Source organism: Gymnogyps californianus, chromosome 9, assembly GCF_018139145.2.
Source record: "Gymnogyps californianus isolate 813 chromosome 9, ASM1813914v2, whole genome shotgun sequence".
In the NCBI taxonomy this organism is placed as follows: Eukaryota; Metazoa; Chordata; class Aves; order Accipitriformes; family Cathartidae; genus Gymnogyps; species Gymnogyps californianus.
Window position 1 is genome coordinate 15,940,096 of NC_059479.1, and position 17,543 is coordinate 15,957,638.

The following is a 17,543-nucleotide window of genomic DNA, read 5'->3' on the forward strand; positions in this document are numbered from 1 at the left end:
CTCAAGAGCCAGTTGGCTCATTCCGGCCGGGGAGAGCATGCAGCCCGGCAAGTAGGCAGCGGAGGATGAGCCATTGATTTCACCTATCTTCTGCGCAAGCTCTTCGCTTTACTCAGCGCCTTGTACCCAGCTCTGGGACACGGCACACCTTGCCCTGCCAGAGGGGTTGGGCTCACGGTGAAAACGTGAGTGGTTCACTCTTCTTGGCCAATATTCCTGCCAACAACCTCTTTGCCAGTGCCACCTGCGCATCTTGAAGAGCAGGTGGAGTCCTACTTCTGCTTCAAACCTACCGATCTTTCCTCTGCTAAGGTTTTTGGCGTATGACCTGTGGTTGAAATAATGTAGCAGTATGCTACTAATACTAATGCAGCAAGTACCCAGACAGCTAGCAGGGGAAAGAAGACCTGTGGGGAGACAGCAGGAGAAAAGGGACGGATCCGAGTTTTGATCCATCTCCAGAGGAAGCAGGAGGTTCCCGTTCGCGGCGGGGACGGCGGACAGGCGTTCAGATGGGGAGCAGCCCGGCTTTAGCCTCAGCGCAGCACAGCTCCTCCCGCGTGGGCTGGGGGACGGTCGCTGCTCCGGGTAGCAGGGTGCGACGTTACCACTCTAATGCCGCGCTGGCCGTGGCCACGTTGCCAAAGTGGGACTGCTGTGAATGTAACATCGCCTGGGGCGAACCTGAAATGAAGGACGGAGGGAGAGGGAGGGAGAGAGGGCACACAACTGCGCTGGAGCCAGATTTCATGGCTAGGACTTCACTTTCAGCCTCAAGTGACCCCTCTGCACAGGGATGACCTTTCCCCAAATCCTGTGGCACAGTCACCTCCCCCGGAGCCTGCGCTCAGACCGGAACATGCAGAAATGTAATGGTGTCTCTGTTAGCGGAGAGCTGAGAGTGTGGTTGGGTGGGTTTGCACAGCCGATTGCCATGGGATGCTCCTTTGCTGCTCTGCAGAGCCCTTTCCTTCGCTTGGGGAGGCTTTCTAGCCCAGTGGTGTGCTCGTCGCTGTAAATCAGAGGCTGCTAGTGTCCCAGCCATGCTCTGCACCTCAGTTTACCTACGCATAAAATTGAGATAGTCCCTCTTCCACAGAGATAGTTTGAGGAGTAATTGGTTAACACTGATGAAGTGCTTTGAGCAGCTAGGACTGTAAAAGTGCCAAGTATTATTATTAGTCCCATGTCTTTGCTTTAGTGTGTCAACCAGATCAAAGAGCCTCCTGGTACCGTAGCAGCCTCCTGCAGCACCCGCTCCCCGCACAGCACAGGCCACGCAAAGCAGATTAGCCTACAGCTGCCTTTTCAGGCCAAAAGCAGCAGTTCCCACTGCCTGCGGCGGGTGACTGAGTATCCAAAGAAAAATTTAAACTGAATACTTGCAAATGCTTGGCTGCAACAGGCTGAGTTTTGCTGCTTGAGTGACTGAGAACCCAACCCCTTGTTGAAAAGGGAAATGAGTTTTTAAGCCAATGAATTTCAGGCCATGCTCTGAACCTACCTGGAAAATTAGTGTTTTGTTGGTGTTTCACGATTTGTGTGGGCAATTGTGCAATCGTGGTTATTTGCAGCTGCTCAGAGACTGAGTTCATGCTGTTCAGCTACATGAGTGCTCCAAGAGGGTATCAGCTCTTGGATTCGCAATTCAGCTTTAACGTGTTACTTGACCAGTTTTTCCCCCAACAGTGGAAGTGATTTCTTACAGATCTGGCATTTATAGCTGTTCTGCCTTTTTAACTAAGGTATGCTTTTTTGGGTTTTGTTTGGGGTTTTTTGGGGTTTTTTGTATCTCCTCACACACCTATACATTTCTTTTCTTTTCTTCACATAGTCCTTCACACACATGACGATAAGCTGTGGCCTGCCATGTCTGGCTGCAAAGAATGATTGATGGGAATCCAAGGCGGTAAGAGGTGAACTGGTGAGTATTTGGAAAGTGACCCCCTTCTCTCTGGCTGTCTGCTCTGTGAAACTTAATTATCTTGAGACCCCTAGTGTATTTTGAATTCGGTACAATTAACCAATAGTTCAAAATCATGTAGTGGGGGGTGTGCCTCGACACACACAGAAATGATTGCATCAGATTCATTCTCAGAGGAAACTGGCTATAAGTGAGTTGTGATATGAATACAGCATTCAACAGAGAGGAGCCAAACATTGTTTACTAGAGGTAGCAAAAAAAGGTCGTTGCATCCTGGAATGGTTAGCAGTGTGTAAGCCCAAAAACATGCCCACATTTCCAGCTGCGATGCCAAAAGCTAACATGCTAACCCATGTGTAGATATACCATCACAGGCGCACGCTTTTCCAGCACTCTCTAACTCACGGGGATATGTAACTGCTTCACCATTTTACCCACTGTTTCATGTTGCAGACATCTCCATGATCGACTGGTTTAGAAACTCAAACGCCTGACACCTCTTGAGCTTCTTATGGATGGCTAATGTACCCAAGAGTGTAGCAAGACACCATCTGCAACCATGCTTGGCCTGGCGTGAAATCAGACAGGGAGGCTCTTTTCATCTTCTTGCACCTTGAGGTCTGATCCCAGAATAATGTTTTCATTTTAATTGTCTGTCAGTAGGTAATTTTATTCCTGGTGTCAGCATCCACAAGAAGCACGAAAAGAGTTTTGCCTCTGGCTGTGGCAGTAATGACAGCTGTAGTACCTCTTGTCCACATCCTCAAATCATCCTCAAACTTAAACTGTGAGCTATTCTAGAGAGCAAATATATTCTTTGTGTATTTTATGCAGTGCCCAACACAATGAGGGCCTGGTCTCTAGACGCTACCATAATACTACTAATAAATAATAACTCAACACTGAGATTAACACTGCCACACAGAGACTTTCTGATTTGGTACATTAACTTCTTATTCTTTTCAAGCTGTGAATGTAAGCTGTAGCTGGAGATACAAAGTGCTGTGAAGATTACTGTAAGTACTCTGATCTTCTGAACCCTGAATGGAGGTCGCTGTTGTATAATAAATTGCATTAAAATATAAATGAAAAGAAATCATGTACAATTTTTCCAGCAAGAATTATTCAGAAGAAGCTTCATGGAAGAAATGACTGCATTAGCTCCAATAAAAGCTATTACTTCTTTCAGGTGGCTGCTTGAAGCTTTGCTAATTGTCCGAAGAAACCTATAGCAGCGTCTGATGTAATATTCAGGGCTTCTGAAGACCCCACTTGTCTCAGTGATTTCGCAGAGCTGAGAGAGGTTTTGTTTCACTCATTAGATCAACTAAAGAAATTCTGCTTCGTAATAAAATGATTTTCTCCTACTCACCAGAGTGCAAAGATGAGCCAGGCTAGCTGATCCACAGCAGCATGGCTCTTTCAGTCGCACAGGAATGATCCTCGGTCCCATGGGAGTTAAGAGAAAAACCTTCATTGACTGCTGCAATGGAGATTCCTGCTAACACCATGAATGCCAGTTGTTTTTAATCCTGCCAATAAATGGCAATTTTCTCTAACAATGGGAAAGAAAATTGCATCTGAAACCCAGTTTCTCTTCTCCCCACCATGACATATTTAGGCAAACTGACTATGGTGGTTGGTTTTCTTTTTTATTATAAAGAATAACACCTTAGAATAACAAGATTAGATCCATTTTCCCTACAAAACATAGTCAGGGGAAATTTGAATTAAACCAAAATCAATAAAGCATGAGCTTTGGAGAACCCAAAAGAAACTATATTCTCAATTCCTTTAGCTATGCGCTGGCAGCCTCTGCTGACACAGGCCTGAATCCAATGTGAAGTTCATCACCAACACCTGAGAGTGCAGAATTTCTTCCAAATTAATGGATCAAACGGGCTTTAGAGAGAGAAATCAGTAAAGCTCCGGTGGGTAGTGGTGCCTGGAACAGCTTGCCACCTCATTGATTGTCTATCCTGCATAAGCAGTCACTTCTGTTGACAACATGGCAGCAAATACTATCATGGAAATCAAGCAAAAATACGTTCTGATCTAAATAGATGCACATTTCTAAAGAGGAAAGAGGAGGGGCTTTCCCAGTGCTGATCATTCTGTGGGCTCTCTGGCTGGTCCTGTGACCTCAGGACTCTTCGCCGTTCCGCAGCCGCAGTCTGCTGCCTGGAGCTTGTCCGAATTTTAAAGCTAACTCCTCTTCATTGGGGGATGACAGCTGAGAGGGGCTGTGCTGTGTTTTCAAAATGTGCAAATATTCCACTGTGAGTAGTAAATGCTGGTGAAAATGTTTCCCTTCCTGTCCTATCAGCTGCCGTGACTCTTGTACTATAAAACAAAGAGTATTCCTGAATAAAGCATGTATTAACTCTGTTTTGACAGCCGATCTCTGTTGTGCTCATTGGCATACTTAAAATGATGCTTAAAATAACTCTTACATGCTGAATTTTAAGTGATTCAGACACTACTGTAGTTTAAGTTGTACATGCATGGACCTTGACGATAGAAGGAGGGTGTTGGGGGGGTCCATCTTACACAGTTTTTTTACACTGATAAAACTGTTTGATGCCCAGGTGCTATGCTTTTACAAGGTATTTTAACTTTATCCACTTCACTGCTGCAGTCTCAGCCGCCCTGTGTCACTGGAGTTCTTTCGGGATTTGAACGAAACCTCAGCCCTTCAGAGAACTTCAGAGCACAGAGCAAAAGCAAAGCACTTAACAGGTATTAGTCTAAAAGGTCCTTCTGTTCTGTGAGCTGTATCTACACATTTAACAGGTAACTTTCTATTGCAATTTACATTTAAGTGTACTGGAAGCTTATTCCTTTGTGTGCTATTTAATTTAAGAGCATTTTCTTCTATTTCTCTTAATTTGGGGCATTGTTCTGATGGTACTAAAATTAATTCCACTAACAGTCCTGGTAATTCAGTGGATATTACTAACTTCCATTTGTTTGGCTCTTTTCATCCAAATTCATTCCAGTTCTCTTAAAACCTTTTACTTACTATGCAAATTAGGTATGATACATGTGAGAATGAGTTTGCCTTCCTGTGAAATGCAGCTATTTCTCAAATAAAACATACTAACTGCTTCTAATATTTGCATGGAGAAAATAATGGGTTCTTTTCTACCTAAATATAGAATCAGCAAGTACCTGATATTAATTTTCTCTGTCTTTGAAGACAAAGAATCAGCATCTAATAGGAGGTATCTGTCTACTAGTCACAGCAGATGTATGTGTATATATATATGTGTGTATATATATGTATATGTATGCTTCAGTTGCCATGTGCCAGGTTTTGGTGACAGCAGTACTGTGCACGCAAAACCTAGGTATCTGAAAGCTAGCATCTGCCTGATTTCACAATAACAAGTATGTACATTCAGTCAGTGTTTCTGAAAATGGTTCCCAAAACACAATTGCTATTTCCAGCCCTTGGGAGTCGCAGGATCCAGAAATACGACGAGCCTCTTATATAACTCACCTTATTGCTATTGTGAGTCAAGCAGCAAGGGGCAGATTTTTTTTTTAGGGTGCTATAGGTGTTTTATTTGGTAACATGTTACTTGATAAAGAAATGATTAGGCTAATTGAGAGAAAAGCTAGATAGAAATAGGTTAAAGAGGTCTTAAAGTACAGCTTAAAAGAATTAAATCTGGCAGTCTTTATTTAGCAGAGACAAAAATAAACATCAAGTTAGCAAACAAAGGACAATAACAGGAAACAAAGGGTGTAAGTGGCACAGTGCTAGAAAAGCAAAAGAATCACTGATATACCATAGCTTTTCTAATATCTAACTCATGCAAGGAGAAAAAAATGTACACGTCAGCATACAGACATACCTGTGTATGTATGATATGTTTAACACTACATTGTCTTTTCCATTTTATCTGTCACAACAGCAACTATAACCAAGCGAAAATTGTTGCGAGGTAGATGGATGTAAATCACCTTTAACTTGACCTATGGGCTTGATTTAAAGATGCAGACTCCCCACCTCCACTTAGTTTTGCGCCCCTACTCTCCAGAATAGCAGGAAAACAAGTTAATATTATTGTCAGGTATGGTTATGCTCCCAAATTGCACTTTGTTGTCATCAATCTCATAAGACCCAGGTTCTCCCTGGCATCTCAGTTCCACATGTGTATTTATTATTTGCATGACCATAGTGCTACAAGACCCTGTTATGGATCAGAGTCGACACAAAGGACGGTCCTGCCCTGAGAGCTTTACAAAGTATGAAATGAGAGAACTGAGGAACACAGGCAGGAGAGGCAGCATAAAGAAATGCGACATTGTATTGTAGACATTACAGGAAAGAAAAGTTTTAAGGAGAGTTTTGAAGAAAAAATATCAGTAACTTTTGGGCTGTTTATAGGATCCTTGGAAATAAAAGGCAGCCAAAAGAATGCACAAAAGAACCTGTTTAAACGTATTCCAAGTGGGCTGTGAAAACTGTCATCATGAGCTGACTGGAGCTGCAGTTAGATCTCAGCAGTGAATGGAAATGGCAAGTAAGGAGAAGACAGGCTGCCAAGGCCTTCCAAAGTAAAGACACATAGGTAAGGATCGACATGATAGAGTAGGCTGAGCCAGCACAGGGATGAAAAGAGGAATAACACGGTGAAAATGACAGACTAAGAAAAATGGTCTTTGTAGCAGCGTTCTCAATAAGTATGAGCAAGACAAGGTTATATTTTCCAAGGCCAAAGGAAAGGGTGTTGCAGTAATTGAGATTTGAGAAGATGTGAGTTTTAGCTATACGAACAGATTTAGACATAGTCTGAACATAAAGGGCTAGGGAAAGGTCTGAGTCAAAGATGATTACATACAGGCAGATAATAGTGTAATAGATAAAGTAGAGAGTACTTGTGGGACAAGACTCAAAGCTAGTTTAACTGTACTGAGCTTAAAATGACATTAGGATTGTCAATTAACCAGTTTTTATCCAGATGGTCCAGGGATTGGAGGCTGGAGTATTTGTGTGCCGTCTGACCCAGGCACCATATGCTGCAATACAAAAGAACGAGGACCAGGCTCAGAAATACAGAGACAGCCTAAACATCCCAGAACCCCGCTCACACACAAAACTTTAATAACGTATGCTCTCGCAGATCCAAATAGCCATCAGGTGAATCATCAGTCAGGTGACTCTTAAGCACATTTCTTCCAGTTCACATCATCTTCGGGCGTCTGACCATGCAGGTGTGGGACTCACGGGGTGTTTGTGACTGTGTGCAGCAGAAGGTGAAGTCCCACTGAACGGTCATAAGAAGGTAGTAGAGACAACAAGCCAAGAGTTTAGTTAGGAAAGCATGCCAGTCTGCAGTGAAGAGGTACAGCTGTGAAAAATCTGAGTGGAAATTGTTGTTTGAACTGTGGTTGTAGTACACATTATCTGGGGATAAAATGTAGAGTGACTAGAGGAGCGATCCAAGGGGAAAGGCCTGGTTAATATCTACTGGAAGCTGGAAGGCATGTAAGAAAAAGCCCCTCAAAGATGCGCCAGTAGGTGGGTTAGAAATGTAGGAGGAAAAAAAGGGAGAGGACAGCCACCAAACAAGGGTGCAGAATATTTATTTCACTTGACAGATTAGGGTGGAATAACAGTTGTGATCATTAAAGATCTTACGAGCAAGAGGCTGTTTGAGACTTTGTCTTTTTAAAGAAATGCAAGGGGCATAAGCCAGGCTGGAAAAGATCTAGGGCAAAATTGATGGAAAGAAATTGATGAGAGCGTTTGTGGAGAGCACTTTTAGTGATCTGAGCCATGAAGTGTCAGAAATGAGCAAGGCAAAAAAAAAAAATCTTTCTAGTTTTCATGATGTCAGAGAAAAGCTTTAAAATGTGATCTGAATGAAACCTTGAATGAATGGTCAAATAAGAAGGATCCTCTGTGTGTACAGACCAATAAATGTATACCTATACATATAAATGTATATATGTAAACCAACACATTGATTTATGATTTACAGTTGGAAATACCACACTGGAATCAATCAAAGCAAGACTTCAAAATTGCATCAGTGAATTTTCTAGCTAGTCTTTACTGAAAGGATGATGTCAGAAGCAAAGGCGTATCATACCAGAAGACAACAGACAAGATTGCCTGTGTGAGGGAGGTGAACTAACATTTCATCTCCTTTTGCTCACTGCTGGCTTCTGCTGCTTATGAAACACACAGTTCCAGGCTTATTGTAGAAAAGTATTTTTTACTCCAGAAACATTTTTTCCATCCTAAGAGGCACCAGCCCAATTCCCTTGTGTTTTTTTGGTTTTGATTTTCTAAAGTTTTTGGAATTCCAGATGTAAATTGTTGATAGTAAAGGAGACACCTAAAAGTAATGAATAAAATTAATTTTAAAATGATTGTCTTGTGGCTCCTTCTGAAAGTACGTCTTGTCTGGTACAAATGCATGGTTCACCTCAAAGCGCCTTTAGCTCAGAGTTGGCTCTTCAGATGGTGTAACTATTTCTTCATAGGCAACAAATGACTGGCAAAATTAAACTGGAGAAAGACTTTTTCAGGAAGATACGGAAAAGCAGAGGCGATGGTTGTTGGTATGCCGCTTGCAGACTGGCAGGTGACGATCTTCCTGCCAAAGGAGCTAGCGCCGGCACCGCGCCGGTGTGAGGCGGGCACTGCTGGAGCTGCGAGATCTGGGCTAAACCGAGTATGAAGCTCCCAGTCGCTTGGGATCATGAAAGAGCCCAAGGTTACTTTTGGTTTATGTTGTTTTCTTTATTTTTTTTCTTTGACCAGCTCCTCTGTAGTATCTGGTCCTGGGAGCAGGGAGAGGCGTTGTCCCTCCACTGACAGGGGAACAAGTTAGGGCCGGCCACACCACCAGAGAAGCTGGACGCAGTTGTTTTGTAACTCAGAAATACATTTCATAACATCAAAAATGTTCTAGAATATCACAAATCCCCTTATCCTGAGAGCACATAGCATCAGACAGCAAAGGGTCCCCGAATCACCACCTTGCCCTCTAGATGTCCGCAGCCGCTTTTTGTGCGGCAGCAACGGGCCATTTTATAAAGGATTATTATTTCTTTTAATCTTACACGAATACTCCTCCTGGCACCTGCATCACCAATTCTTTTACTTCCTATCAGTTTTCATTTGTAGTCAGGGAGCATCCGGAAGGCTTGGGCTGCTGGGACGCCTCTGACCGTTAACGGCCATCGATCCACCAACGGGATCTGCTTTATCCTGGACGCATGTCCCGTGTTTTCCCTCCCTTCCCTCCTCTTTTCCCGGCCGTTCCACTCAGGAACGCTCTGCTTGGCAGCGCACGCCGCTGCTAACAGCCCCGAGCCGCGCACGGCCCCGCGCGGCCGCGCGCGAAGGGCTTCCCCACGCGCCACCCGCTCCCCCCGTACCCGCCTCAGGCGGCTGTTTCCCGCCACCGCCCCTCGGCCCCGAGCACCGCCCCTTAGGACTACAACTCCCGGCAGGCCCCGCGGCCTACATCTCCCGGCAGGCACCGCGCGGCGGAGGCTTCCCGCGGGGTGGAGCGGGCGCCGGCCCGTCACGTGAGCGGGCGAGGTGGGCCCGCGCGGGGCGGGGCGAGGCGGGGCGGGGCGCGCTCGGCGCCGCACTCGGGCCCGCGACGGCGACGGCGGCCGCGTCGCGGTGAGTGTCCGCGGGGCCCGGGTTGGGCGGCGGGGCTGCCTCGGCGGGCTGCGCCCCTGTCCTCCGCGCCCCCCAGCCCCTCCCCGCGCCGGGGATCCTTTCCTCCCGTCCCCGTCCCCCCGCCGGTATGCCCGGGCAGGGGCTGCTGCCGGCCCGGGCCTTCCCTCCGGCCCAGCCCCTCTCCCTCAGGGCACGGCACGCCTCGCGTCCCCCGTCGCTCGCCTCTTCGCCTCCCGGGGTGGTCTGGGGGTTGCTGGAGGCTTTTGTGAGGGCCGCCCTCGCCGTCCCGAGCGCTTTGGGAGCCCCGCATCCCCGGCGGGCCGCGGTGCCTGCCCGCCCGCCTGCCGGGAGTCACCTGTGGCTGCCAGCCGCGGAGCGGCCGGCGGGGCCCTGCGGCCGGTGGGACTCGGGTGCTGAGGCGGCTTGTTGCTGTTCGGCTCCGGCTTCTCCTGACTCACGCCCTGATGTGCTGAATCAGTCTGGAAGCGAGACGTTGCTGAAGTGCATAGCCCAGCGTCGTGGCTTAGCAGAGACACCTTTGAACTGTAATGTTTGCCTTTCCTGTAGAAAGAAATTCTCTCCTGTGATATGAGAATATTCCGAGTGCTCTTGATTCGCTTTCAGACTTTTAAGCCACTGGAGTATTCATTTCTGACTGGCTTAAATTTGGTTCTGAAGCATGTGACTTCTTTCAGTGTTCACGGCTGAAAAGCTGAAACCTTCCATTTCAGAGCAAACGTTTTCAGTTGATTTAAAATAAGAAATGACTCTTGAAGATGATGGACTGTTTCTGCTTGCTGGTCTTTGTGCTATGGCAGTCAAAAAGCATAATTCCTACTGTGTGTGAGTGGTGGTTTTTGATTGGTTTGTTTGTGGGTTTTTTTTCAGATGTACATGTAATTAAGAGCATAAGAAGGGTATTAGCTTTTTTTCTTTTCACAGAAAGCCCCATTTTTCTTGATACTATAGAAAGCAACATAGGCAAATTCACTTTTAAAACTGTGTACGTTAAGTCTTTTGCAGTTGGCCTGTACATTGACTTGTCACGATAGGTACTGATCAAAACTATGTATGTTTAAAAAGTACCTTGGCTGTACTGCATAATACCTGTTTTGGGGCAGTATTGTGCTCATTGCTTGCTAGCACTCATATATTTGTTTATCATTAACCAGATTTGAAGGGCAGATATCTCATGGTACAGGATTAGCACTGTGCAAAACCAGAACCTCTTTCCTGCTATAGTTTTCTTTTTAATGTTAATTTGTGGTTTAGGTGGTTAAAAAAGTTAGGCTGTACAGTTATTAACAAAGCTGGTAAGTGCAACGAGCCCTAACACACAGAACTTTTGGGGCTGTATGTAGCTTCATTGTGTGACAAACGTTACAAGAGATGACATATAGAGGTATTTTCAATAAAATGTAGAATTTTCCCTTTTTGCACTGTTTATCATTCTATGCTTGGTCAGAAGGAAACTTCCAAAAGACGCACTTGCCAAAAAGACGAGCTTGTAGCATCGTTGAGGTTGAGCAAACTCTGGTGTTAATGTATTCCTGGTACATAGAGTTACAGTGTTAACTCACAATAGTTAATTTAGAATGCAAGACTAAATTAATGAGAAATAACTGTAAATCTTTAATATTGTGTGTGTTCTTTTAAAGGACACAACATACTAATTTTTCTAAGAACTTGAATCAGGTAAAAATAAGTTTTGTTTCATGGTCTGTTCCTTCTGACTGCCAAATTACATAGCAGCTTTCATATGAAAGTCATTCCTGAATGTATTTTGGAAAAGAAACAAATAAATGGTAGTATTCTTTGGGAAAGGATGAGAGAGGAAATGCTTAACTGTGTGCAGAAAGATGCCCAAATATGTAAGGGGAACATAAGCATGGTTAAAAGTCTGCCTAAGACTTACACATTAGAAACATTTCAAAACCTATCTTAACCTATCTTAAAGTTTTAGAAGAGAAAGTTCTTCTCACTTCCAACTACTTGATGCCAAACCTCCTGACACAAGATAAAACATAAAAAGAACTAGTACTGTTTGTTTCCTTTTTCCAGAATGTTTTTAGTAGCAACTATTCTGGGGTTTTGCTTCCTTTCTGAAGTTTTTTAAAAAGTAATGTCAATTGAAATACTCTGGCAGTGCTAACTGTCTGTCTTCCTACCTGTTCCATTCCTGTCAGGGGCCAGCTACAGCACAAAAGTCAAATGTTGTTTGAAAGTTGAAGGAATGAACACACTGTTGTCCTCTCACCTCACACTGAAGTGGGCGTCTCTATATTTTCTACAACTGAAATGAGTTATTAAACCTGGAGGCTTCTGAGCAAGAGAAAACAAAAGTAAGTCTTTTCAAGTAGACTGGGTTACACTTTTGTCTAAGATGGGGTGTGTGTTTTTCAACAGCATTTAAGTAATTGGTGTGAAACCTCTTTGCGGGGTTGTTGCATGTAATGAATGGAAAGGCTGTATGCCAGAGACTCTGTGTGATGTGACTGAACCCATTAATGCATAACATACATAGGCAAGTGTGGAATACAGAAGTACCAAACTTTCTGTGCCTGGCAAAGTACCTGCCTGTTACTCGAAAGAGAGTGCACCCAAAAGTATGGTGCTGCCCCATGAATGACTTAGGCAGGATAGTCCCAATCTCCCCTTTCTTACGGACTGAAGCAAAGAATGGTTTGTGGATGACTTCATCATAGTCCTTAGTCTACTTCTTTTTAAACAGAGACAAACTCAGAATGGTACTTTCTCCGTGGTATTATGTGTATTCAGAGAAGCAATTCAGGTAGTGGAAGAAGGAACTAAACACAGCAGACGAAAGAGGATGAGTCTGATGCATCGGTTGTACATGTTCTCAAAGGAAAGTTGGAGGAAACCCTGAGTAGGGGATGTCATTTTAACTGTTACAGTGTCATTTTTTTTTAATACAGTATACCATTATATAACAGATACAATTTCCATTTCTCTTGTGGAATCATCAGTTAAATCTTTAGCAATAGAACTACAGTGGCCTAAGGGGATATCTTTCAAGAAGAATGAGCAGAGAGCAACTGAAGGCTTTCTTAATAGAAAACTTTGAAGCTGTATTTGCTATCCCATAGGCTTTCCTGTCAACTGCATCAGCTTTTGACAATGTGGGAGGTATACATTCCCTGCAGGGGATGCAGAGTAGAGAAAATAGACTGGGTGGGTTTAGAAAGCCACGGATCAGCCTTCAGGCATAGGTTTCCTACAGATGTAATGCTGATTCTAGAGGTAATGTGACAAATGGTTCCTAAAAAAAACCCACTCACTTCTGTCATGCCACCTAATCTAGCTAGATTTAACAGCTACTTGCTGTACAGGGCTACATGCATAGAGGGAAAACTGCTCCTTTCTTTGATCCACTCACATGACTAAACTTCCACTTTAGAACTCAGTTACCAGAGTAAATATTAAGAAAAAGTCAGGAAAATAGATGATCATGGCAAGAGAAAGATATTACACATAGAACAAATACAGGAGAAGCAATAACAGAGTACAAGTGGACAGAATAATTATTAGCATCAGTTGCAAGGAATAGACCTCTGACAATTGCTAGAAAACAGGCCTTAGAAAATAATTATATTTATTACCACTGCAGTAGGTGCTGCTTTTCCTTGTTACTGTGATATAAAGCATGAGAAATACTAACTAACAGATCAGAGTCCATCAGCAGATAAGTACTTAGCGTCCATGATGGCAGGTGTCCTACTGTATCATCTCTCTTTGTGAGAAAGCTTGTAATTCTCTTACAAGAAAGCTTGCCAGGATAAAAGCCAGGGATATCACCTTAAGCTACATTTTCAATATAGTTTGAAAGGAGGAAGCAATTGGGTTGATAATTAGAAAAAGTAATGTTACAAACTTTTATGTTAGGTCTTGTTGGAAGTTGTGGTTTACTTTGAAAATAGGGTGGGAGTCAAATTCTATGGGAAGTTAAGACAGTAAAAGAGAACCTTCAAACGGAGACAGGAGAAATATCAATCAGGACAGAACTGAAGATTTTTTTACTCCCTCCAGCTATTATTTATTCAATACCTGGCTTCCATGTACAAGCTACAAGGTTGGTTTGGGTTTTTTGTTTTGTTTTTTTTTTTTCTTTTTAAAGAAGCATATACACAGAAGTGCATAGGATGTGGTGGCACTGAGAAAATATTTGTCAAACTTTCTACCAAGCTGTTGCTACTTGCTGCCATTTGTAGAACTTCATTGTCAGGATATTATTTTTTGTTAGTGCAAGGTCTTCCTTCTAATATCTTCAAAACTACCTGGTATAGTGAGCCTATAAAATAGGAGTGGGCAGGCGAGTGGCACACTTCTAATTTGTTTGCTGAATTAGCAATCACTTGACTGTTGTGAACTTTTGTTTGTTTGCACTTGTTCATATTGAGTCCTTTGGGGACAATGACTTGCCCTTTCAAATACAGGGCACATTAGGGAACAAGAGCGTGCTTTTTCTGGGAGAGGGATTCTTCGCAAAGAATCTTTCTGATTCTTCGCAAACAGGTTCAGCAGTCCGTGTTGAGTTTGTACAGCTTGCCGTCCACAGTGTAGCAGAGAATTGGCAACATAAGGGATTCTGGAGTGCATTTTTCTTAAAGACGGGAAGCCTGGTGGAGAATTGGCGTTTAGCAAACAGGTAGCTCCAGATTGCAAGTTTTTTTTGTAAGTGATACTTTTTTCGTAGGATACAGAGATTTTTTTATAATGCATTAATGGTTAATTTGATTAACTGACTGGGAAACTTCAGTGCAGAAGGGCAAATACTAGTCTGCATTCTACATGCACAGTATCCCATTGAGGCTTGTACTGCTGGCATGCTTTTTGTGTTCTAGTTATGGCTTGAATTGAGAAGGCTTTCAAAGAGGCTTGAAAGCTCATATGGTTTCCCTGGAAAATGTAGATTTAGCAAGTACATGCGAATGGGGAATATAATTTTAGACATTAAGGGAGAAGACCCACTAGTGGCATAATCCAGTCTCAGATCAGTAGAATCATGAGGATCCACTTGAGGAAAGGTAGGGACTGCAGGCTCCATTACTAAGAGGTTACACTTGGAAGGATTTTACACCCTGTAACTGTGATGGTAAAGAAGAAATAGGAGATGCCGTGATCTAGCAATCCATGTTGACTCCAAAGATGCACTCTGGAATAAGTGCAGGTAGAAGCTTATGACTTGGTATGCAAAGGTGGTTTGTTGATGTGCATCATAGGTATGATTTGCCCTTGAACTATGAAGGTAAGAAATCGTAAGTGCTTTCTTAAGTGTTTTAATAGAGCCTCTTCCTGTTTAAATGATACTTACATTTCACAGGTAAGTCAGTTTTCCTTTCTTTCTGTTTGCCATCAGTTGCATAACAAGTGACAGGTAATTGCTACTGGCCGCAAGTAAATACATGTAACTGTGATGTCTGAATTGGCATTGCTCTAGGCATGTTTTTGATGTCAGTACTGTATGACTTTTAAATGCTAAAATCTGTTTTTTAGTTAAGTAGTCTAAATGTATCAGGTCAGAGAGCATGAGCGACATCATTATGGTTCATGGTCAGAGGGCTGGAACACCTCTCCTATGAGGAAAGGCTGAGAGAGTTGGGGTTGCTCAGCGTGGAGAAGAGAAGGCTCCGGGGAGACCTTATTGCAGCCTTTCAGTACTAGAAGGGGGCTTACAAGAAAGATGGGGACAAACTTTTTAGCAGGGCCTGTTGCGACAGGACAAGGGGTAATGGTTTTAAACTAAAAGAGGGTAGAGTCAGACTAGATATAAGGAAGAAATTTTTTATGATGAGGGTGGTGAAACACTGGAACGGGTTGCCCAGAGAGGTGGTAGATGCCCCATCCCTGGAAGCATTCAAGGTCAGGCTGGACGGGGCTCTGAGCAACCTGATCTAATTGAAGATGTCCCTGCTCATTGCAGGGAGGGTTGGACTAGATGACCTTTAGAGGTCCCTTCCAACCCAAACTATTCTATGATTCCATGATTATTTAAAAGAAAAATAGAGTTTTCCTTCTGAAAACCCCTGGCATTGGTATCTTTCACTACTGCAGGAAGTTTTTATGGTTTTTTTTTTTAATTTCCTTTGGAAATAAATATAAGCAAGTATTTCTGTGGTGTGGATTTTCTGTGGGTTTTTTGGTGGCTTTTTTTTTTTTAACTATCTGTTTGAAACTGGAATGCTCTGCCTTATGCTGCTTTTTTTTTGTAGACTTGTTAAACGTTGGAGACTTCTGCTACCTTATTTTTGTTTCCGTTATTGAGTATAGTTCCTTTGTGCTAAAATATAACTGGTTAAATGAGTGTGAAAGAGATGTATTTATTTCTATGGACTTGATTAGTTGGTTGTGGCACTTTGGTCTGACTGTGTTTCTTTTTGGTTGATTGGTGCTGTTTGGTTAGGGACAGCTGATGTCTGGAAAACTGCCTTCATTGATGTAGATCTTTCTTGTGACTTGTTTCGTATCCCTGTATATCTTTATATCTAATTCTAAAATTTTATTAACCTTTAATGGGATGAATGACTATTCGACTTCATTAGATTAAATGCTCATTGCCTAGTGTTAAAGAGGCTGATGATTATTTTGGTGACTCTTTGATATGATAACTTAGATGCTGGTGTTGGCTTGACCCTTTAGGACTGTTGCTTTTCCATATATGTATTTTTTTAAAGGATTTATGTTCCTTTTTGCTTAATACTTAGAGTGAAATACCTTTTTTTTTTTTTCTTCTCCCTTCATGGTTGTCTTAGCTTAATTTTGCTACTGTCTTAGAAATTCCTAGAGTTCTGCTCTATTCTATATGTTATTTCTGAAAACCTATGTATTAGTGTTATCTCTTCTGTGCAGTTGTGGTGCTGACAGATGTGGTTTTGTTTTTAGGACTTTGTATTTTATGCTTTTAATTTTGTTATGGGAAAAAACAAGGCAGTGTATTCATACTGGCTCTGTAGGTTGTTACTGTACCAAATAAAACTCTACAATCTGTGTAACACCAGCATACCTTGTCATTATAAACCTGCTTTTTCATTTTTTTGCATCTTCTGCTTAAATGAGGGTGCAAGTAGTTTTTTCTATATAGCTGCACTAACTTACATTTACCTCTCAAACGCAGTGAAAAGTTGTTTACTAATATAATACTATTTTTCTTCTCTTTGAAATAATTCCTTATTTGGTATCAGATCTAACTATGAAAATAACTTCATTTTTATCTAGACTGGCAGATGCCTTGCAGATCTTAAATGATTAACCCAGTGCACTGATTGCTTTCAAGAGTCATATAATTGTCCAATTGTAACTGTAACTCTTTTTAGAAGTGCTCTAATTGTTTTCTGAATTACTATGACAGCAAATTAAGGGGCTTAGTAAATTTTGTAACAATATCTTTAGGAGAGGCCTTGGAGATGCACAGACTTTTTTCATTCTTCCACAAATCATTATCTGGAGCGGGTTTATGAGAACTTGGGCGTTATCTTATGTTATGGTTATTGATGTGTGACAGAAATCGGAATGTTTCTAGAAAACGTTCAGTCAAACTCTTTGTTGTTCATTTTTACCGTATTGATAAATCTGATTCTGGTAAAAGCAAATAATTCTCATGCTTATCCTGTTGCCCTTATATATTTTTTTTTTATATATATATATACACACACAAAAAAGATAACTGATTCAACTGTAGTAATATGTGTCACTAATGTTTTTTTCATCATGTTTACCTCTTACTCAGTATATTCTGTAAATGTCTTCTGTGTATGGTAATTTAGAAGTTTAATTTCCTCAGTCTTTCCAGATTAACATATTGAACATTATAGACTATACAAAGTTAAAAACTTCATTTTACATTAAGTATTGTCAAAATTGTTGTTGCTCCAAATGATTGATATAGGTACAAATTTGAAAGTGTTTTTTTCCAAAGTTTTAATCCAGTGATGGAGGGTCAAAAATATT

At 42.3% G+C, this 17,543-nt stretch overlaps 1 protein-coding gene across 2 annotated transcripts in view; it reads left to right on the forward strand.

Moving 5' to 3' along the window:
• Positions 1-9,556: 9,556 nt before the first annotated feature.
• MTM1 (myotubularin 1) overlaps positions 9,557-17,543 on the forward strand; it is a 45,712-nt gene continuing 37,725 nt past the window's right edge. For both annotated transcript variants that reach the window (XM_050901727.1, XM_050901728.1), the window contains exons 1-2: positions 9,557-9,578; positions 11,765-11,920. The gene's annotated coding sequence lies outside the window, so the exon portion shown is untranslated. The remainder of the gene's footprint in view (positions 9,579-11,764; positions 11,921-17,543) is intronic.